Genomic DNA, 25,647 nt, shown 5'->3' with positions numbered 1-25,647 from the left:
GGCGCGGTCCCCTGGCCATCAGCCAAGTGATGCTCGCTTCGCTCGCATATCCCCCTGTCGCGAATATCCTGGCGCAACAACTAGTTTTAAACGGGATTATAAAAAACCCAGGGCATCTTTTGTGATGAATTGGGGTTACCACCCCAGTGTTCTGGTTCAAATTTAGCCCCTGTTGTTATTAAGAACCAAGAATAAAGTTGACAATGCAGTTTATTCTAATGGTAGCAGAATATTACATACAGAGAGACATCTGGGAATTTGGTTTCCCGATTGTTGACTTTATTAATATAATTATTACTTCACATGAATATACAACCCCAATTGGTAAACAAAGTAATGTTGAATCAAAACATTAACCGTGCTTGCAACATTTCTTTTTTGGTATAAAATATATGAGCAATAATATGGCGCACATGACACATGATATCAAAGATTTATAGTGAAATGATATTGTATCTGTAAAAGTTTTCATGGCAAGTTCTCTGTACAAGCGAGACTTGGACTTTAATTAACTGAGTACTGACAGTTGGTGGCCGTTTAAATCAATTATTGTTAATAATTCAGCCCACTAAAAAGAACGGATTGTCATTCGCATGTGGTCAACTGTTGCTGATTTCGTAATCGTGTGATCATAGTGAAAATTAACACGTATCTGAGTGAAATGTGGCCTTACTGAATAAACGGAACAGAATAGAATATTAACCTTTACTTATTGGTTATTCGCTCTTAATATTGTATGACACAGAATAGACACACTATACTCATTTTTTTTCGGGTCATAGAGTATGTGTATTTCATTTTAGTTACAGTGTGAGCGTTAACGAGGATAACTCACGGTGAAGTGCAAGCCCATAGCAAGAGGGGTTCGTAGGTTCGCTATTTTCTGAAGAAAATTGTATTTATAATGGGCTTCCTTATGACATCAAGGCTAGGCCTAGATATCTTTTTTTCAGTTGCTTACGCTTGCATTTGCTACTACAGTATGCGACAAAAATGAACGTCTTTGGGCCTGATGAGTTTAAATTTAGTTTAATTTAGCAATGTAGCGCATTCTTTGGAAAACTATACATTCAGTGTTGGTTATGTAGCAGGTCACTCACTCTCCTGGAATTCATGTGGTTGACTATACTTAACTAAAGTAGACTATAGACCTGGGCTGTTGTAACCACTGAGGTATCAACTCCTATTAATTGCCTTATTTTATGGAATTGAAGTGGCCGATTACGGGAGGTTCTGCCGATAGAGGGCCAAAATCACGTATATGATGACTATGCACGATATTTTTCGGCTTTCTGAACGCAACTAGCCTCTATATTCTCCATTTAATTTATAATCAGATGGTTTAGTATTATTTATGATTTTCAGAAAAGTCGGTTGGTCAAAATCTGTGTAGTTTTCTCATCTCATCTAAAAAAAACAGGAATATTTTTAAAACCGCTTCGAAATAAAGCTAATAGGCCTATATAAAGCACAATATAAGTATCAACATTGCATTTTTAGTCGCGTGCAAAACGCGACTCTACAGCTCACTATGTTGGTCGGTCGGTTGGTCGGTCGGTAAACACTAACTAAAATTTGTGCACGCGAATGCAGCCATGTATATGGTCTTGTCAAAAGACAATACGATTTTTGGGTGGCCGCTTACAGGGAGGTAATTTACCAAACAAACAATCTAATGTGTTGTAACCAAATTTGCCGCAGCCGCTCACGTGAGATGGCTGCTTACAGGAGGTCCACTAATTAGATGAAGAACAATCGGGATTTTGAAAGTACGGCCGTTAAGGGAGGAGGCCGCTCACGGAGCTTCAACTGTAATACTATAATACTAAAACTCAGAATTTTAAATCATCGTATATGGTAAGGTTAAGGTGACTAATTAACATACAATGTTTCAATATATAATTAATGTGAAGTTACACCAACCACTTAGTGTGGTCTAAAAAAACAACAATTCTCGAAAACATAATTGTAGCTTTTTGTAAATACATATTCATTTAGATGTTTTATTTGCACTCACGTACAGCTAATTCAAATGTATATTTTAATTAAGTAGTGTTTTTGCAAAGGTCTATGTTTTATAATAAACAATATATTTTTAAGCCACGGTGTTGCCCTGTAATACTAAGAGACATTTTTCTGTACCCAAACTATATAGGCCTAATATTGACCTTTAGAGAATACATGGCATTACAATAAATACAACAATACACCGTATTTAAGAACGAAATCCAACTAACCCGAGAAAAATCTAAGTTGAACTCTGTTAGAAGGAACATGTTTATTGTTTATCATGTCTTGTCAACAATTAAAATGTACTACATTATATGATTACGTACGTTTTTTAAGACTTCACATGCTTTTTCGTGTCAAATAAAACGGTCTCAATTACAAATGTCACCTACTATTATGTGCACAAAAATACACTATTTTGGTTTGCAGTACATCATGTGTTTACCAATACACTAATATGTTTACATTTTCAACTCATTACAGTATAGTTTCTATCAAAGCAGGTGAAACACTCGAAATAATTATAACACACAAATGTAAATCACCTACAATATGAAATACCCACTCTGGAATTGACATTGTAAATAAAGCACTAGAGATCTTAAATGGCACGACAATAAGTATTATTACTAAGGCTATCAAAAAGGCCCATGCTAAACGTTTTTACTTTTTGCATATTTTGAAGTTACTCCTCCCATTACGCCTACGTTTTTTTATATAAATCGGTCATTTAAAGTATTCTCACTTGTTTTCATTGTTGAATGGTTTACCGGGACCACATGTAAGGATAAGTTGGAACTCAAATGTATGGTTAATTATGCTTCACGTATACTTAGAATTGAGCAGATCTCAATTTGATTGATTAGAGGTCACTCTACTAAGAAAACACATTTGATTTTGCAAGACCCAACCCATCTCATATGCACTATTTTTGAAGTTCAATGAAGCGGTCCATCACCCCTCGTACAAATAGATTCCGTAATAGTTTTTACCATTTAGAGCACTGAATGTTAGGGAATGTCTTTTTCAATGGTGATTTTTCTGTTTTTGCATTGTATTGTGATGTAGCCTACAGAGCAACACTATTTTATGAAAATGGTACACTAAATAGATATGATCGAAGTATCCATAGAGTTGATTATAGTTGGTTTGCCGCGTGAATTCACATAGGTATTTGTTGTTGTTGTCTACATACACCCAAATGCAAATAAGGCGATTGTAAACAAAGAGCTAAGACGCAGGTTAAACGATCTCGTAAGTAAATCACCGGATTCCATTAAACTCGTACTGGGTGATTTTAACAAATACCGCTTTCGCTATCCGGGTTATGTGCAATATATTACCAAACCAACTAGAGGCACTACGAACTTAGACAAATGTTTCAGAAACATTAAGTGTGAATATAATGTGAAATCGCGAGTGCCACTAGGAGCATCTGATCATAATACAATGTGTATGCTGCCGAAATACAGACAGCGTTTTAAAAGCAATTCAAGCCAATCACAATTGAATACCGCGCCTGGACGGAAGATGCAGTGGATACATTACGCAGTTGCTTCGAATGTACGGACTGGTCGGTGTTAATAATATCGACACTAATGCTACGTCTGCTGTAAATGAGTACATTCAATATTGTGTTGGAAATGTGATCCCGATCAAATACAAGAAAGTGTACACAAATAACAAACCATGGATGTCGAGAAACATAAGACTGCTATTAAGAGCCATTGTCTGTAAGAATCAAAGAAATATCAAAAATAGTGGCAGACTCAAAAAAATGGATTTCTTTAAAATTTTGCACATGGCTATATATGTGTTGAGAGAAATCAAATATGAAGTATTTTTTATTTCACACATATTTCCATGGCAACGGCCAAATTTGTATTTTTGACAAATTTTGTCCTTTTTTAAGGTTTTTTAAAATGGATATTGGTACTACTTTGATGAACGATATTTTTGTTTTGTTCATTTAATTACAAATAATAATTAGTGTATGCATAATAACAATGCATTGTGTACCTGTTTCATAATTTTTTTTATATTTTTGATTTTATACTTTGGGAGATACCATTTATTTAAAAAGGGGTGTTTTTCACTTTTTTTAAATTGTTAAATGCAACTAAACTTTACTTCACCATAACGCCCAAAGTGGTGTATTTTTTTAGCTGATTTATTAGAAATAGGTTGTTCTAAGGTTTAATAATTGATTTCTAAAATAAAATACTGGGGTAAATTAAAAATCTACAAGCAGTGTTGCGAGAAACATAGGCATTTTTATAAAAAAAAAACATGGTATATTAGTAAAAACATTTTATTTTCTTTGATTATCTGATTTGAAACTCTTTGGTCAGAAAAATTCTTAATGTTTTATATAGTTCTAGTTGTGTTGTAAGAAAAAAAAACAATAATTTTAATTATAGATTCTGTAATTCCCAGTTTTAATGTCATTTTATAGGTTATATCCTCTGAAAATTTGAATAAATTATCAGAATTTTAATCTTTGCAACAGATTACTCCTCTCTTATTTTGAAGCTCCTCTTTCATTTTTTTACTTCTTTTATTTGCTAACCTAAGCAGATCCCACATGCCCATCCACCACCACTTTCGACTACCACCACCCCCACCCCCCGACAATAACCACAAAAAGATAAACTGCAACACTTTGGTCGATCATCCACTATAGAGTGTCAAATGCATGCATTCAAGCACCACCCATACTGCCGCTACCATCGCCCAACCAATAGACGGATTCAAACTCCTCCATCCCACCCCCTCCCCCTTTCTCAAAGCCCCCACCCACCCCAAGTTAAAAATTGCAATGCAAAAGATAGGACAAAATTGAACCAATCAAAAGTCAATGATATACTCAGGTATGTTAATGCTACATAACAAATATTGAAGCCCTGATGTGAGATTTCATTTCATTTAAGGTCAGGTCAGGTCACACTTTATATTAAATATTGGTTTTAAATTCTATATTTTTTTTACTGTGATGGTTGGATTCAGTATTAATTATTAATTAATAATTATCTGATAATTATTTAATTTCTCTTAGTTATGCATAGCAACAGTTACTATGGTAACTAAAATTGAGATATTCTTTAGATTTTTCATACTTATCTTATACAAATGTTAATGTGTAGATTATTACTAATTAGCAGGCATGCCTTATTTGCATTTTCAAATTACCGTTTCACAAGGTCATATTCGTAAGGACTTTCTTCTGTGATTATTTTTATTCATGAAAACCCCATATTATTTTATTTACAGCGGGCACCTCCCTTAACGGACGCAATTTGAAAAGCCTGTTTGTTCTGATGAAATGAAATTTTTTGTTTGATTTAAAATGACCTCCCGTAAGCGGCCACCCGAAAAATGTGATACTTATTGCATGGACCTATGAATTAGAGGTCCATGTTTATTGTATTTCTTATTTTATTTAAAAAAAAAAATTATCCTTAGTTACGTAAACAGGTTTAAGATAACACTAAAGGTCAATTTTTTACCTTTATTCAGATTTGTCAAGACTTTCTTTCTGAGATTATTAGGATTCAGTATTTAAAGTAAATTTGGCAAAAAGAAGAAATGTAAAACTATGTAGAAAAAATGTTTTGTATTTATGAAAAACCCCTTATTTTTAAAATATTTTCGCATAGAAACAGTTACTATGGTAAAATGTTGACCTCATTTGACCTCAAAATGAATGAATTTACAAGGTCAAGTTTGTCATCACTTTAAGATTATTAGAATGCAGTAGAAGTAAAATTGAGAAAAATTACAAATGCAATAAATTCTTTGTATTCTTAAAAACGCCGTTTTTTACGTTTTTAAACAAATTACTTTCCTTAGTTACACATAGAAATGGTTGCTAAGGTAACACTATAGGTAAAAAATGAAAATTGTTGAGAATTTTTTATGAACTATCTTGTAAATTTTGATCAAACATTAATAGTTGTAGTAAAGTGGGGACCTGTCCTGTTTTGCATTCTGACCCCTTTTGACCTCAAATGACCTATTTACAAGGTCAGATTTATTGGGAGGTCTTTCTGTATCTCTTTATACAAAATAGATGTAAAAATTTATAAAACCATTGACGCAATTATTTCAAAGTTTAACATTATTTTCCATCAACTAAATATTTCAATGCAAAATACTGTTTTTCTGGCAATTAATTGAAATAAACCTGGCAACACATTCTCCTATTTTATCTAAACTATTCGTATGACTCTAGTAGCATTATGACAAGCCACATATACATTTTATTATTGTATTAGCCATATTTAAATTGTGTTTCATGTGTTTTGTTTGTTGATATTTTGTTTGTATTTTTTTGTATTTTTCGTATTTTCCTGGCAACACAAAACCTATGTACGAAATTTACCCCAGTGTTTTCTTTGTGATTATTGTTGACAAACCTATTGACTATCAAATTACAAAAGTTCATTGATATAAAAACACCACTTTGGAAGTTATAGGTACGTTTATGAGGTATACTTTTATAAAAAAAATATTTTTTAAAAACACCCCTTTTTAAAATAATGGTATCAACCAAACTCCATTTTGTAAATTTTTTTTTTCTACATTAAATGGAACTCAATACATGTTGTTTACACTGCTATAAACAAAAACTGTATACTGTAAGTATTTTTGGTTAAAATAAGTATACAAGTTTGTACTTTTTTACTATAGAAAATCTGTGAAAAATGGCAAAAACATCAAAATTTGGATAATTGACCGTTGTCATGTCAACGGAAGCTAAAAATTAAAATAATGTTGTAGATATGCTTGCTACTATGGTAACACGTATGAATACAATAAAAATCAATTTGAACACATAGTTAAAAGAGCTAAGAAATGCATAAATGGAGATAATAATCTGCCTAGTGTTATGGAAATCGAATGGAACAGAAAAGAATTGCAATTATGAACGATGATACTCATCCACTCTGTACATCCTTCGTGTTTAATCGTACTGGGTGTAGACTAGAGTAATATCAAGGTTACGGACAGCACGGTACCGACTGTCATTTGTCCCACAATGTATATTTAAATATAAAGACTACAAACACAAATAATTGTATTTTCAAACACATGGGAACACCTGATAGCATTTAACCTTATCTGTACATATTTTACAGTTCTGTGTATTTTACTTTGTGTTTTAACAGTTTGCTGATTTTATTCTATCTTTATATTATTAAGTTGCCATGAGAAAAATCAATTTCAAATTTTTCGTTGATGAACTATTTGACATTAAAGTTTTCTTGTATCTTGTTTAAATGTTATGCATACCACGGGAGCAGCGTAGTGCACATGTGGAACAACGTGAACTCGACGAACTATTTGCGTACCACCTGCAAGCGGGTTAAAGGAAGAAAACGAGGCCAACGTGGTGGTACTAAGCGTAGCATACGTGTTGTTTCTTCGTGCTTATGGACATATCGCTAATTTTCGTGATGCCAACTCCATGATACGTAGGCCTAATGCCAATTTAATATATGTAAACACGATCTCTCAAGCATCTGGCGGATTTGGGTAAGAACACTTTTCATTTCGCTCCCAAAACCGTTGGTGGTCTACTTGTTTTTAGTCGCGTGCAACGCGACTTTACAGCTCACTATGTCGGTCGGTTGGTCGGTCGGTCGGTCGGTTGGTCGGTCGGTCGGTTGGTAAACACTAACTTGTATATGGCCTTTTCTTGATATCAGTCTAGCTAAGTCAATTTTTCGATGTGGTTATGTTTTTCACGGTGCGCAATCAAAAATTACGCGGTCTACGCACGATTTAACGAAATCACGTTTGTAATCATATCTTCACAAGCATGAATCACAATTAAATAAAATGTTTTCATCATTTTTTATCATATGGCAATACATCTACGTGCGTAGCGCATATAACGCATGCGTACGCGCGCTTAACATTTTCAAAATTGTCTAATTTATTTTCGATGAAATTAGAATACGTTTCAGTCAATTTTAAGCGTTTAAAAAATTGTAATAAGTGCGTAGATTTTTGCACGCGCACTGCACGTTAATACGCAATCTTTTTGCCCGATTTCTGTTTTACAACCTTTCTTTAATGTCATCATATTTGATTCACTTTACAATTCGAAATTTCGTTATACGAACACTTCAAAAGTGACAGTCTACGCACGTGTAAATTAAAAAATTATAAGCATCTGCTTCAAAAATTTTTCCACTTTATTTACAAAGAAAATAAAAGAAGTTGTCATTGTCATTGTCATAAATGCTTTTAAACATTTTCAACAGGCATGTTCAGCAATTTCAGTCGGTTGGTCGGTTGGTTGGTCGGTAAAGACTAACTTGAGCCCGCGACTGCAGCCATGTATATGGCCTTGTTTTACTTACAAACACTCGTTCCGTACTCAACAAAATTGACGAATTAGAAACCGTCATTAAGAATAACTGTATATGCCCTGTTGAAATAGCTGTTGTAACAGAAACATGGCAGTCGAATTCAATCTCGACAGATTTCTTATTAATTGATGGCTTTAATGTTTTCACTAAATTAAGAGAGGAAAAAACTGGTGGCGGAGTTGCCGTCTACGTAACGGACAATATCCCTGTATGCAACGCCGATTAAAGATGTTATTATTCTCAATGTTCTTGAATGTTTGTGGCTGTATGTTCCTTACCGACTCCCACGCAAGGTGTCTGCGATCGCTGTCTGTGCTGTTTATATACCTCCAAAATCTGAACATCAGCAAGTGCTAGTTGACCACATAATTGTTAATGTTGATCAGTTAAAGACAATATACCCGGAAATTGGTTTCGTCATACTGGGCGATTTTAACAGAGTTGATATCAACCCCATTTTGTGCTCACTCTATGAAACAAGTGACACCTACACGTGAACTTGCTATTTTTGACATTATTGTTACTAACATTAATAACGTTTATTGTAAACCAGTTGTTGGTGCACCAATTTGTAATAGTGACCATAATACTGTTTTTTGGGCCCCGAGCGGCCTTAAATTAAATGGTAGTATTAGGAAAAGTATTTTAGACCTATGCCTAAGCATCGTATGTTTGAATTTGGGAGGTGGATAACTGGCCAATCTTGGGTTGAAGTCCTAGAAGCTAATTCACCCCAAGCTAAGGCTGATTTATTTTATCGTACAGTCAATAGCGCTATTAACACTCACTTTCCACTAAAAACTTCTAAAATGCATACTAATGACAAACCTTGGATGACCCAGAAATTAAGATTCTCATTAAAAAGCGCCAAGTAGCCTTTTGCCAAAATAAAACGTACCTGTGGCGCTTCCTTAGAAACAAAATCATTTTCTCTATCAAATCAGCAAAAAATCCTTTATCAAGACCGCCTTTCAAATTTAAAAAAGAATGATCCATCCAATTGGCATAAAGGAATCCAAATTATGAGCAATACATTACAATCCCATCCCAACATTCCAGTCCCCGGAGTCCCCCAAAGGTAATGCAATCTATCAGAATTTTGCCTCAATCTCACATAATAGCCGCCCGATTGAACGCCATAAGCTACCAGCCTACCTTCCAACCTTACATCTCCCCCCTCCCCCAGATTCAAATCTGGGAAATGTTCACAGCCTTATTAATTAACGCCAGAAAAGCCCCATGACCCAATGAACTTCCTGGAAAATTGATTAAAGAATTTGCATGCGAATTTAGTATCCCTGTTACTAGTATTACTAATGCATCCCTTGCCCAAGGTTCCATTCCTCAAATGTGGAAAGACGCCACTATTACCCCTATCCCTAAATTTAAACCTGCTATTGTTTCAAATCTTCGCCCTATATCCCTCACGTCGATTCTAGCAAAAGTATGTGAGGAGTTTGTTTGTAAATGGTTCGGTAACGATATCTTCGACGCCAAAGAGTTCGTTACCATTCCGAACTCTCTGAATGGGTAACGCTCTCTTGTGGCGTCCCTCATGGTACTAAGTTTGGACCAATTATTTTTAACGTTATAATTAACGATGCTGCCGTAAACGCCCAATCATCTAAATTTAAGTATGTTGACGATATTAGCCTTGTTGAGGTCCGTCGTGCTAGCGATCCCACTTTTGTTGATTCTGACGTTTGTGATCTAGATAACTGGGCTATAGACCGGCAGCCCAGAGACATTTGGTTAGATGAGCTAGGTACCAATATCTGACTATTTAAGTGTGTTGGGGGTCACTTGAAGTCAATGAAAATGGGAGTCTGCCGGGTACCCCCTGCTGCGTCTAGACCGGGGGGACCCCGAAACGTGCTAAAAAATCGGCCCAGGTTAGATGAGAGAGATACCACCTAATTTTACCACTATGGGATGCCCATTGGCATCCTTATACCAGTATCACAAACGACAGACTTTTTCTCTGCTGCAAAAGGCCCGCCAGACCCCCCGAGAGAGGGCCTAAAATGGGGTTAGCATAGATGAGTGAGGTACCACTCAAAATTAATGCCAAATGAACAAGTTGTGTTCATACAATACTAAATGGATAACAACAGACTAATTGTCTGCTGCACCGCAAGTGCCAGACACCCTAAAGTTAGACTAGAGACCCCCTTCCCCCAACTAGCCCAGCTTAGATATTGTAGATACCACCAGCAACCAATGTTATATGATTTAGCACATAGTAAGCAATACCAAATGACCTATTACAGACCATCTGTACACTGCCTTGGCCCTGGCAGACCCCTCTAAAGTTCGACTAGTCACACCATTTACCCCAAGTATGGCCTAGCTTAGATATTGTAGATATCACCAGCACCAGCAGCAAAAACAACACCTAAAACAACATGTTTAATTGAATAAAGTTTAACTTTAATCGAACTAACACAAAACAATTGAAAATATATCACATCAATGACGATAAAATGACCATTACCATTCTAAAGGGAAAATAGTTTAAGAGTTTCACTTAAAACTTATATAAGCCAAATATATATAACAAGTATGGATTCGGGTAAATTTAGCATTCCTTGCCTTTGGATGTCAAAGATACATTCGTCTGTAACTCTTGGACCTATTTTAAGAGAAAGCTTAGTAATCACCTTAATTCAAATTCAGGATTGTATTAATTTAATCTAAAGTGATTTGGTTAATTAATAGTGGGTAATTTTAAATGCTGTATATTATAATCTTAATCCTGTATATATATATATATATTTATATAGATGCGTTTAGGCTGCAAGAGTGTTCAATTGGAATCAAGAGCGAATATATATTTTTATAAAGTAGATGGAACACGGACGTCTATCACAGTGTTTCACGTTAAACGATCTTCAGATAGACTGAACAATACCGTATCTCGATCGAAAAAATATTTTAAAAAAAATTTTTTATGTAGTTTATTTATGTAGATATGTAGTACTGTATCTATTAAAAAAGGTACTTGAACAAAATTAATATAATCTTTTACAAAAATGCTTGTCAACTCAATGAGATCCAAATTGGCAATTGCCGCAAAGTCCTCACTGAGTTTGACGTTGAAATTCACTCTAGAATCCTGCATCTCTGAGTTTCAAAACAAACAAATACAATGAATTAAACTGCTTATAAACTTAATAAAGTTAAACTGTGACTTGGATCTGTCGTCTGCAGCATGCTTGTTTTTGTAACTGGATACGATGCTTGATTGATAATTCCCTTGCTACATTCAATGATTCAGGGATGTCATGTGCTATACTGTAAATACTTCCTACAATAGGGAGAAACCTACAGTATAACAATGTGTGGTATAATAATCAGTAACTAAACACGAAAGTATACCGCAGTATCACATCGCATTGTTTATACAATGCGTAATCTTTTTCAATTCGATTTACTAATTAATAAGACTTTATTGCATTCAAGAAATACTCTACCTTTAAAGAAAAAAATCAGCTGGACAGCTTTAATTTAGTTGTATAAAACTAAACTTGACTTTCCATACGTGGGCTTACCTTTCTGTAGCATACATGCTAAAATATATCTCGTATATTGTCTTTACACTGTAAAGACCAAATGTATGTCAAGTGTCTATCAACTGTGATGAAATCAAAGTTACACAACAGTCCAGCGCTTCCGATGGCAGGAGATGCCTTGGACATTTATAATTATGTATATAATGTATTAATACAACGAAAACGCTATAAGAAAACAAAATGATCAAACATGAAATAATTCTTAAGAAAAGCAAATAACCGCTTAGAATAAACCACCCCCACATGAAACACTACATTTGGTATATTTAGCTAACGTGCTTAAAACATGTCTGGGTTACGCATGCATTGTAGATTCAGTACTGTCAGGACAACTATGGCGAGCAGATAATTAATGTTTATCGCGAAATCTTTATTATTGGTCAATGTGCTAAATCCCCAATGTACATGCTAACAACCGTTGCTAACAACCGTTTGTATATAGACTATTATACATCCTATAAATATTCCTCTTCAAATCCCAAAATAAGTAAGATTTTTGTTCTATTTGTTTACGCAGTCAGCAGTTTTTTCTAATTAATTTAGGCAGTTAAAGGAAATTATGCGCCTTCTGAGGAAATTCAAGCTCAGAAGAGAGATAGGAATATTCCATTCATTGTCATCCTTTGAATAAACGAAGAATATCCTAGCGATTCAAATCATATTCTTTCAAATATTTGTTTGCCGATCAACATTACGATTTTTCTCAATAATTTAGTATTTAAAAACAATCATTGTAAACAGAGATACACATGACTAAGCATCCTTATAGTATTGTGTTTATGTGGTAACAAATAAGTACCGTACCACATACATTTACGTAAGTAAGAATATAAATATATTTTGCCAATTATAATTTACTCACAGGCTAAACAAACTCATAAATTAAATTTATAGTTTCCACCTGAAAAAAATAACTTTTTTATTGTATGGCATATTAATGTTACATAATATTTAGTTATTTTGGTCAATAATTTGACCAAAACAAATTATCATTTACATGAAAAACTGTAATAGTTAAAGCAAAAATTAGTCAAATCGACTGACAACCAATGGATATTTGGTTGAATGTAACAGTTTTTTTTTTAAAGTGAAACATGCTTCATTTTCTCACGGAAGTGATTAACTGAAACAACGCTATAAATTGGCATATTATAGTTTTTGGACGATAATACAGGTTTTAACGTTTACTTTAAAGCAGTTAATTTACCTGCCTAGTCTATCCCCAATATTGTATTATGCTCACCTTTCTTAAAATAAAACTATGACAAATGAATTCAAACTTACGTATTGAGTTCTGAGCAAATAATATAGATGCAAAAACATAATTGTTGAAGTTTTTTTTTTATCCTCAATAGCATGGTCGCACCGCACTGTTTTATGGGGCTTATTTCAATAATGTCACTGTTTGCCAGAATTTGATCGATTCTCGTGCAGACGTTAACGTCCGAGATAACGTAAGTAATAAAGTATATTTTTTTCCTTTTAATAAATCAGTAAATTGTATATATAGATTCTATTTCCGTCAACTAAAGGGTTTATTTATCTTAAAAATAATATAATATTATATAAATAATAAAACATTTTATAACTCGCAAATTCAAAAGGTGCAGTGAAAAATTTAACCTGATTGAAGCAATTTTGTAAACAAAAAAATATATACAATTGTTATAATTGAGATATACATAAAAAGGTGAGATTCGAATGGTAAAACTTGCTGGAACTAAACAAAAAATATTGTTTCTTTAATGTTTTAAATTGAATAAATGAATTAAAAGAACAATGAAAGAGCATGCCAATTGCAAAAATCTATCAATTTCGCACACTCCCTCTTTACAACAATTACGGTATTTGAATCATCGCTTTTACAACGAAAATGTATTCGGTTCCCACTATCATTTTGCAATGTAACCACACACACATGTTAAAACATCAGTTTTAAAACGATTTGTTGGGTTTTAGTCAGTTATTGATATAGGTAGATATTTAGTTAGTTATTGTTTATTAATTAATTTCGTTGATCTGCCTCTGCTGCTCAAATCATCTTGTCAAAAAGTGGTGGATTTAATTTTTGTTTTCATTCGTACGATAATTGAATGTAATTTATAAATGAAAAGGTTTTAAAAAACAAAGAAAGGAATAATTCTTAACTTCCTTGGCATGTGCTCCACAGACTGACTTATCAACAAAATGTAAACCAGGGGTGGCGCCAGGATCTTCCCGACGCGGGGGCTACATTCCCCGACGAGGGGGTATGCGAGCGAAGCGAGCATCACTAGGCTGGGGGCCAGGGGGCCGCCAAGGGCCCCCGGTGGGGGTCCAGGGGGCGAAGCCCCCGGAAGCAACGCGTTCTAGCGTCATTTGAGGTCTTTTTAATCAGATTTAGGGTAGCCATTTTTTCCATTTTTTATAATGCATAAATAAAATACTGCGTGCAAAAAAACGATGCGCGATGACTGTTTCAATCCATATTTTTCAATTTAAAAAATAAAAGTTCAAAGAAAATTTAGAAAAATAGAGTTGGAGGTCCCGGAAATTGGACTTATTATACTTCAAAACATGAAACAAAATATATAAGTCCCTATCATGGTTGTGACTGAGCTAAGAAATGTTTGAAAAATAGAGATGTTAGGTCCCGGAAAATGTACTTCTTGTTCTATGACCAGCTTTATTGTTGGGGCTGAGCTAAGAAAATGTTTAAAACTAGAGCTGCAGGTCTTCAAAAAAATTGCATTTTATACTTTGGAAACATCAGGCCTAGAGGCTTAAAAAACGCAAGCGTAGACCTTTTTCAGTCGGAAAAATAAGTTTATTCCTCCCAGGTGTATGCGTGCGTACCATCTGGACTTCCGAGTGGTGAGAAATTCATGACATACAGGATATTGAAAATGTAATAACTTAGCTATAATAAGATGTTGGCTAAGCGAAAAGGGCATGTTTTTTTGTTTAGTAATGGATGAAAAATTTATTTTAGGTGCCCCACGGTACAGAAGGTTACTTGTAAATTAAAAAATTGGTGAACATACGAACAATTAACATAATTAGTTTTTGCTGTAGTGTAGCGTACGTCGACGCAGTACACGACGTAACCGTCGGTAAACTTTACACATTTTGGTCCCTGGATGGAACATGATATCACGCGTCTCGACCCAACGTTAACGATTCGTACAAAGGGATACCGCCAGACAAGTGCGTACCTAGCTATTGTTTAGTAGTAAGTTAGATCGCTGGCAATAATGAATGCATATAAAGTGCATAATATCACTCTGACGTACTCTCACGGTCAATGAAACGTTGCGGTTTTCTAGGCACTGAAGCTAGCTACGAAGTGAACGCGAACGCTTTTTACTGTATATTATATTCCCCGACAAAAAGTACCCGTGTTCCCTTCGGTAACCGTCGGTAAACTTTGCCTGGAAAATAACTACAGTACACATTTTGGTCCCTGGATGAAACATGATATCAGGCGTCTCGACCCAACGTTGAACGATTCGTACAAAGGGATACCGCCAGACAAGTGCGTACCTAGCTAATGTTTAGTAGTAAGTTAGATCGCTGGCAATAAAGAATGCATAAAAGTGCATATTAGTCCTCTGACGTACTCTCACGGTCAATCGAACGTCGTGGTTTTCTAGGCGCTGAAGCTATATGAAGTGAACGCGAACGTTTTTTACTGTATATTATATTCCCCGACAAAAAGTACCCGTGTTCCCCGACGGGGGGGCTAGGCTCCCCGACGAGGGGGCTAGAGCCCCCGTAGCCCCCCCCCCCCCCCGCTGGCGCCACCACTGATGTAAACATTAAATTGCACACTCTCGGTAAGAACATTGCGCAAATATACATTACATTACCTTGGCGTTCGCTACTTTGTAATCGACGCAGTGTGTTGCAATCAATGCGACACTCGGCGAACAGTTTAATAGAGTTGCGGTTAGGTCAACGATACCGTGTTCGAACGTAAAGAAACAGCGAGATAACCAATGAAGTGCTTATATTGTTATGCTTAGACAATACATACACAACACATCTTACTTGGTACCGTGCACTTTACAAATACCTCGTCTATTTTATACCAACCCACAGGTGAAAAATATGCAAGTAAGTATTGTGTACCACAAAAGACTAACGTTACAACATACGCCCACCCCACAAAAATTGACCCCTATCAATGATACAAATCTACATGTCTAGCATTATCCAATTCTAGTATACTTTTTTTTTAACATTTTCCCTTTTTATATCTCAACATACGCATTATTCAATTAGGCCTATATATACTCTGTTTTTAACATTTTCTTTTTTTATATATCACAACATACGCATTATCCAAGATACCATATATACCGTACAGTTTGAGCTAATATATTAATAGTAATTGATTAGGTCGTCATCTGTCATGTACACCACCTAATATTATGATTCATTTACATTAAAATTGCAATTAATTCGGCAATTGTTATCAGTTAATTTATAGACAATAAATATACGCCCCCGACAAAATAATAACCGCATGCTTTAGAGAATTTAACATATCTAAATACAGACTTGCATACATTTGCCTTTTACTTGATACCTTGCCACTACACTATATATCATCAGAATTCAAACTTTACATTTCCCCGTAATCCTTACAAGATTATTCTCTATGTACTCAAAGGCTGTGGAATTCAGATTCTGCACGGATTCCCATTTATTCCGAGAGTGTGGAAAACCTTTCCATTTAATCAGGTATTCCAAACAATTTTGACAATAACGTCCTCTTATAATTGTTTCGATTCCAAACTCTTGGTCACTTTCAGGAATGCCAGGAAAAGTTAAATGGTATTTCTGTACCGTTTTAAATTACGAGTGGCCATCAACGGCCCAACTGAGTCCTCCGGACAGTCCCCGATCTCGATTCAGGCAGCTCACTCATTTGCTCCGGATCCGTATGTAAACTATTATTAGTGGGTCGTGCATATCGATTATATGCAAATTTCATCCGGTTCACATGAACCGGTGCTTTCAGAACTAAGTTCCAAACACAAAAATTAAAAGGCCACACAGATAAGAGCCAGACCAAAATTTCATTAATTTACGCGATAAACCTTTCTGTAACGAAGGTATATACACCCAAATCGAATCGCCCACTTATATGTTACCTCGCGGACGCGTTCGTCATATCGCTCCTTCATTTTTCGCTTGATTCTTAGAAACAGCTCTAAATATCTCCAACTGACTTATTATCACATGCATAATTATGATCTCGTAATGTTTTTTCTGGATAGTGGCATTGTTTAGTGGCAAGGTCACATCGATCGGAAACCCGGCTTCCCTCCCATATTAAAGGTAAAAATGACTATAACCAACAGAGTTTGTAGCCGGAGCTGTACGATAAGCGAACTGTATCGCCGGTAAATATTTATCCCAATCATTATGATATTCATTTACATAATGCGAAATGCCCTCTAAGATAACAGCATTGCATCTCTCCTGTATTGAGGGTGATATGCGCTGGTATTTATTTTATTTTTCGCTATCTTGGCTCTCAAATCGTCCATGACCAGAATACTACAGGAGACTGGGAATTCAATAGTCGCATCGAATCTGTCAAAAACAAATTTTCGTCAATGAAGAATGTTTTATTAAATCACAATATTCTTCTCCTAACTCGTTTGATTTTTCTACGAGCTTATATTCGAAGTCGATTGACATTCAATTGTCAAAACTGGGTGCACGTGCAACGTCTGCACAATCAAATAAACTTAATTCGAAATGGTGTACGTTTTTACGACGAATGATCCGTAATGATTATCGGCGAAAAAACACTTTAGATGATGAATGTTATAAACTGTATTACACCAACATCGACATTCACAATATATGCAAGACATGTGATTTATCTACATTCCTCAAAACCCAGCAACGAAATTATGCTGCACATCTGATTAGATCCGATAATGATCGGATGACGAAAAAGCTATTCTTCCAAGATGACTAATGGTCGAAGCGTGGAAGAAATAATGAGAATGGAGATAATGTTGGAATGGTCAGACAAGCCTCAACAGAGTTTCCGGACATCCATGTACACACATAACATATTCAAACAGAGCTTTGGCCACCGTAGCTGCTCCCGTCTCTTTCAACGGCACTAGTATGGGCCAACTATATACTGAGAACGTGCGGAAATTCCCTGTCGTGCAACTACCCGCATTTGACTCTTTTTCTGTAAAGTCAAAACACGCGTTAAACAGTTAATGTTGGCTCCATGGTCATGCAAAAATTGAGATCCCAACATTATAACTTCAGACAATTCCCTAGCAACGTTCATAGGAGCAACGAAACTGCTTACGTCATAACATAATATCCGACGCATATTATTCAATGGTTTCTGAATGTAATTGTTTCCTAGTTAACAACTGCGATTCAATACCCCATTTCCAGGATTGACTCTCAAAATGTGCTTTTAACAATCGCGTATTTTAGTTATATAATTCTTATGTTCCTCCTCTATTGTATCTACAAATATTTTCATTTTCAACGCTAAAAATGGCTTTAGGTTATGTATAATCCCGCAATGAAGCATCCCCTGAATATTTCAACACAGACCCACCCATATCATATTTAAATGCCATGTTGCCAATTTCACATTCAAACTTCAAATCTGATAATACAATTATTATATTTAGAACTATCCAATTATAAAAATAAGATAAATAAATAGAAATATTTTATTAACAAAAGATATACAACCACACAACTACTGCCGTTTCCAATCCAACAATCACAGCCGTTGGTTAATTCCGTAAATGTCCAAACCAGCACACGAAAATACCCGCCTCAAACACCAATCAGTTCTGAATTCAACAACCCACCGTTCTGAATCCCAGTACCAACAGTTCCGAATCCAAAATCAAACAGTTCTGAATTCCAGCACCAACAGTTCTGAATATAATCTCAATCAGTTCTGAATACATATATCCAACGACGTCGAGTCCCACAAAACTAATCAATCCATCCGGCGAAAACAATCATGGCCAAACCAACAATACCACCCGGTCTCATCACTAGTAAGTATACAGCGTCAACTGTCACGGTAATAACAAACACCATAATGTATTTCAAAATCAGATTCCTAAAATCAATATAAAAACTTGTTATGCTTAGACAATAAATATAAAACACATCGTACTGGGTACCGTTCACTTTATTCATTCGTTGTGCACAACCTCCTACCCAGAACTCCTCCCTTTACAAATACCTCGTCTATTTAAACCAAGCCACAGGTGGAAAATATGCAAATACGTATTGTGTACCACAGAAGACTATAGACGTCACAACAATGTGATAATGCAAGTTACATGTATCTGTATCAGTATTGTTGACTTCCAAAAAGAGCAAACAATAAAAAAAGATCAATTATTAGAACAGTATGCTTTTACGAAATTAATTGTTAATGGTGTACAATAATATTTATTTTTAAAAGTGGCAACGTTTGGTGCAATTCTTGTCGTTTGTTCTATCCGATTAGTTTAGGAATTGTCTTTGGGTAGAGTAAGTAACAATAATAACAATTATATTTGGTGGTTATGTATATGTTTATATTGGTCAGCCCTTGTCTAGAAGTAACATTATCATTTTGTTGACGATATTTAATAATACTAGATTAACATTGTTACGCTCAATTCGCTCGCGTACCATCTAGGTCGCGCCCACAGATGGTTTTAGAATACAAAGAACACCTATTAAGAGGTCACCTTTGAAACTTCACCTTTCGAAAATTGTTGGTTATTGTCTCCTTAAAACTGCAATTGTCTCCTTAATAATTGATCTGGACTAACTGAATACATTTAGAAGAATTGAAAATTTAGACTAACCAACGATTAGCCAATAAAAAATTTCGAACCAGAGAAAGTACCAAAGTTTTGTATTAATAATGATGAATATAATTTTTTAGTAATTTTTTTGTTTACCTTTGTGATATTGTTTCTTTTGGCAGTCAGAGTTCTCGTTCCCTGAATAGGGGTGTTCCAAAGGAGAGGTTCTACTGTACTGAAGTTTCGGCGTAAATAAATAAGTGTAGGCAAGGCTATGTGTACAACTGTACAGTAATGTCGACTACATGAACAAATAATACAAACACGTTGATTTATTATTCGAATACAATTCGAACCCTGGAAATTACATCCGAAAGAGAAACTTGTCATAAAATGAGTCCAAACTATTGAATTAAATTTAATCAAAACCAAATGTGTGCTTTGCATTGTATCACCGATTACTATCCTTTTCATGGCACATTTGATGAATTTGGGGCGGTACGTTCACATTTAAAATATTCCAATTTGAATTGCTTATTGTCGAGGTAAACGCTCGTTCCCTACTCCATCAATATAATTTAAATAGCCATTATGTGTATTTACCATACAAAACACAGACGTTAACAAAGTACCTAGCCTATATAATATAATATGGCCTAACTCCTATTCTTCTAGGCCTAATAGGATAATATAGGCCTATATGCCAAAATAAAACAATGAGCAAGAATTTGTATCAACTGCAGTCATAGGTCGCGGTGCTAAAATCCATAAAATCACAAAAGGCTAATGGTTGACCAAACATTTGTTTACCAACTGCAGTCACAGATTTACAGCAAGGTATCATTCAATCACTTAAAAAACTCATATTTTTGGATCGCATTTCTGTTAGACAAAAATCCTTACGGAATTGAAGCTTGGAAAAAGACTGGAATGTATGGAACGCCGGAGACTGCTATTTTTTCGGCAATCTTAACATTTCGGATACTTTGGTATTAATTAGCGGCGACTTTTTTTCTGCGGCTAGGAGACTTCAGAATTCAGAGGCTACTTTTTCATGCGGCAACTCTGCGACTTTACCATTCGACTGCAACTTTTTATAGCGGTGACTTGGCGACTTCAACATTCGGTTACAATTTTCTTTCATGTGGTGACTTTGTTTCGGTTGAATAACCTCCAATACCTCTCTTCTTGCAGTGTTTTATTGGTAATTTATTTCTTTCGTCCCAGTCTTGTGTATGCATCCGATCCTTTACGAAAGCATCTTCAAAATGAACAAAACATTGTATTGAAATTCTAGAATATAGATATCTTTATTTCAATTTGAAATAGAATAGAATTATAAGGTTTTTTATTTTTTCTAACAGGACCTACTCTCTAGCATAGAAGCCTACTGCACTCACGAAAAATGGCCAATATATAATGCGACACTTATAAGCGCTATTTCGTAAAGATCAGAGCGCTTTGAGTGTTAGTTGATTATTAAAAGTATCTAGACTATGAACAGGAAATAGGCTAACCAAAGACAACCCGATAGAGAGACGAGCCAATAGAGAAATTTGATTAGGCCTACTAGCCTAGGCCTAATATAAATTAATAGTATTATATTATTTTAAATATAGCCTATGACATGGCTATTTACACTAGAGACCTAGTTGGTGTCGCCGAATGGTGTAGCTGCCTCTAAATAACAAAGTCGCTGCTAAATGCTATTGCGGCGCATTAAAAGGTCGCCGAAAGTGGCACTCTCCGCGTTCCATACTTAGTAAGAAATAATCCAATGATGAAATATGAGGGACTAAACCAATGGCCTAAAGTTTATTGACAAAGTTTATTTGTCATTTCCAATTTAGAATGTTAGCAAGATCATAAAGTAATGCTGCGGTTCAGAGTGTATCAAGAGCCTATTATCAAGAGCCTATTAAACTGAATAAATGATAAATGCCTGATATATTTACACGTCTTAAGTGAATGTTTCCCTCGTCCATTAAACAGTATAATACCTATTATGCCATATTAATATCGAGAGTAAGGCCTGTTTTCCAGTCGATGTTGAGTTGCTTTGAGTTATGCAGATTCAACGATTTGGTATGAAAAGGGGTAACTGGTCTTTATGTCGACGTATTTTAGATTACTGACATTTTAACGATTGACATGAATAGGAGTGAAATATGTGTCAACACTGCGTTTACAACTTTAACGATAACAAAAGTTTCACAAATTACGTCATCATAATTTGATAATAAAATAGTACGCACTGCTACTTCTTGAATTCTCACAAAGCGACGACGTTTTCACTTATTGTATAAGTAAAACTATATAAATTAAAATAACAAAAAAATTCAATTTAATGTTTTGACTTCAGTCCAAGCATAAACCAACCAATCAAATTCCAAATTATTTTTTACGTAGTCTTGGTGTTCCAACTCTCCAGCAATGCTCGAGAGAGAAAGCGCTAAACTAAGTTGAAAAATCATACTTTAATACTAATTGCGGCTCGATCATCATCACTGTTGGTTGTTCATTCAACCCAACTCAGCGTCGACTGGAAAACATGTTTAAATACCGTACATGTTTAAAAGCCAAATTTATATTTGAGAAAATGCAGTAACTTGTAAACACTCCTGTTTCTAAAACCCATAATGTATAATAATAATAATAATATATTATATGTTATATATTACATATTATATTATTATATTCTTACAAATAATTGAACATTACATTATAAACTAAGCACCAACAACAGTGTTGGCTTTTATCTGTCAGAAAACGATTAACTAAATAATAGCTAAATAAACTAGTTAAATACGGTAGAATTTATATTCAAATTAGAAACAAATTTCAGTTGATAGTAATACCTAAACGTGTTTTATTTATTTCAGGATGGAAGTGTGCCGTTGCATTGTGCTGCAGAACAAGGTTGTACAGATATTGTTAACATTCTGCTTATGGCAGGATCTCATGTGAATGTTCAGAAAAAGGTAGGCCGTATGTGTTTATACTCTTGTGGATGTTCTATTTGGATTACATTTCATTAAAAATACATTGGCAATAATTATTGTAAATGCAAATATTACTGTACATTATACGTGAATGCATATAACTGTGAAACAGGTTAAGGATTAGATAAACGTGATTCAAATTATATTAAACACGCACATTCGCATTTCTGTGTAGGATGAAATACAAAATGTATCCCATTAGGCCTATGTATTTAATATAATATTTCATTGTTAGTGCTTATTCGTTTTGTTTAGTTGTGTATTTTCTTTCTGTGTATTTATTCAATCTGTAAAGACATAGAAACACAAATAAACCATTCAGTAACTATAAGTTAACTTGCGCCCTCAACATTTGCGAATTATACGTAGTGCGTTTTTTGTATACGCGTATAGCCGATAGTTTCAAACATAATATAAACTTAATCAAACTAACTTCTTCTCTAGTTCCCTAACCATATTCATCATATTGTTACAATTACTGTTGTGAAATGGCTGTATATCCCCCTTGTGACGACCTTTTCAAACAAATAGAATTGTGTTTGATTATAATACAATATTGCGTGTATAAATAAATGTGGCGGAGCGTTTATTAGAGAGTGGAGGTTGAATATTCCAAAGATGTTTTATGGAAGACGGGCGTTTATTATAGAAGACGTTTAAATAAACGGCTTTCACCATGGGCAAAAGCATCCCGGGTCTGAACAGCGATACACATGCAAAACATTACAGCAACTCGGCTACCATTCGGCTATGTCGGGGTTTTACCTGATTAAAAAAAAATAATACATTGCACATTGGCTGCCGTTCATTTCGGCCGCCACATATGGAACGCCTAAAGCCCCAGTGGTCCATCAAATGTCGAATTTCATATTGCCCATTTGTTAAATTCAAAATAAGAGCTTGTCTCTTATGCCTCGATAGTAGCTATTAGGCCAATTATTTGTTGTTTTTATTTATTTATTTTTGCTATGTGGAAATTTCATTTACATTCATGATGTGGCAAGATTAGGCTTTCGTACTAATGTAATTTTTACTCGAGATACTCAACATGCGGTGACCAACTGAACGTTTCGTCAATTATGACACCTAAGCATTTAAAGGAATTTACCTATTCAACTGAATTGTTTGCAATTTTTAGATTAAGGTCGTTAGTAGATGTTTTCTTTTTCGATCCGATGAGCATTGATTTAGTTTTGTTTGCATTTATAGTGAGTTTGTTTCTGTTTGCCCAATTGTGTACTATATCTAATACAATATTAAAATTTGTTTCAATTTCGTCTATGGTTGGTAAACTACATGTCAAGGTTGAATCGTCACCGTACATGAACAAGTTACAGTTTTTAGGAATACAATTTTGTAAATCACTTGGGTAAATGATAAAAAGCAGTGGCCCCAAAATCGAACACTGTGGCACACCAATGTTTAGTGGTCGCGTCTTCGATGTTGTGCCACCAATGTTTACATATTGACTGCGATCACTTAAATATTATTTAAACCACTCCATTACGGATGGTGACATGCACATACATTTGAGTTTTTTTTAACAGAATTTCATGATTAACTGAGTCAAATGCCTTGCTCAGGTCTATGAAAACAGTACCAGTCATTTTACCCTGTTCCATGGCATGTAAACACTCGTTGGTTAAGACATGTAGCGTTGTTACAGTTGAATGAAACGGTCTAAAGCCTGATTGACAAGATGGGATCAGCTTGTTAACATCAAGGTACGAATAGACGCCGAATGTGCCCACCTTTCTAACATTTTTGAAACATTTGGTAGGATGGAAATTGGCGTATAATTATTAGTGTTACTTTTGTCTCCTCCTTTGTGAATAGGTGTAACAGAGGCCTTTTTCCACTCTGTAATGTAATGTCCGCATCGTATTGACAGGTTTAGGACATGGGTTAATGTCTTTGTCAGTGTGGGTAAGCTAGTTTTAGCATTTTTACACTGACGTCGTCTGGACCTGTTGCTTTACCAGCAGACATTACTAATATTTGACTTTGAACAAATTCTTCTGTGATGTCTGGCAATATACCCATTGTTCGAGTGAATTTGACTCAGAGACGTTTTGGTTTGATTCAAATATACTACTGGTTGTTGCATTCACCATACGTTCACCGATTGTGGAGAAATGTTCATTCAATATATCAGCAATGTCGTCAGGATTGTTGATATTAATTCCATTATTGGAAATAATACAATTTGGGGCTGATTATTTATTGCTTGGAAGGACCTCTTTTAGTTTCTTCCATAGCATTGACAAATCACCTTTGTTATTTTTGATGGTTGATTTAAAATATTCACTTTTTTTGGTCCGGATTTTATCAGTAACGTTATTCCGTAACGTTTTGTATTTTTTTTGTAATCTATTTCTAAACCAGATTATTTAGCCTTTTTATGCGTGCAATCACGTTGTCGCATAAGTTGCATTATTTTACTATCAAGCCAAGTACTTACAGTTTTTGTTTTCATTGGATCATTTTGAGCCAGTAATAATAAGCAGAGGCGACAAGATATCGACATCTTCAAAACAAGAATGTTTGAAATGTATCATAGTATCATGGTACAACAGAATAATAGACATGATTTTTATGGGGAGTGAAGCGAATTTGGTCAATTCGGTCTACTAGCGAGCTGGATATCATGTGAAAATTACACGTACCGGTATTAGTATTAGAAGACGACTTGAAGTGGGGTGTAGTCTATGCAAAAAAGCTTAGAGTGATCAGAAGGGATTAAATAGAATAGATGGCTATGTTGACTGCCTGTAGCAATCCACTTCCCCTATATTGATGTCTAGGCCTCTTTTCAGATTTTTGTCCTTGACTAGTCCCTATGAATGTTAATGAAATAATTACTATGGCTTCGCGAAGATTATGTACACTCTGC

At 35.0% G+C, this 25,647-nt stretch overlaps 1 long non-coding RNA gene and 1 pseudogene across 1 annotated transcript in view; one reads left to right on the top strand and one right to left on the bottom strand.

The window, feature by feature from the left end:
- The window catches only part of LOC144842723 (uncharacterized), a 250,709-nt gene that overhangs the window by 39,183 nt on the left and 185,879 nt on the right, over nt 1–25,647 (top strand). The gene's annotated exons all lie outside the window — the stretch shown is intronic.
- Nucleotides 16,559–17,496, bottom strand: LOC144842334 (uncharacterized; annotated as a pseudogene).

The sequence above is a fragment of the Antedon bifida genome, chromosome 5 (assembly GCF_963402885.1).
Source record: "Antedon bifida chromosome 5, ecAntBifi1.1, whole genome shotgun sequence".
NCBI lineage: Eukaryota > Metazoa > Echinodermata > Crinoidea > Comatulida > Antedonidae > Antedon > Antedon bifida.
Note: the sequence above shows the minus strand (reverse complement) of the source record. Positions and strands in the feature narration are given on the sequence as shown.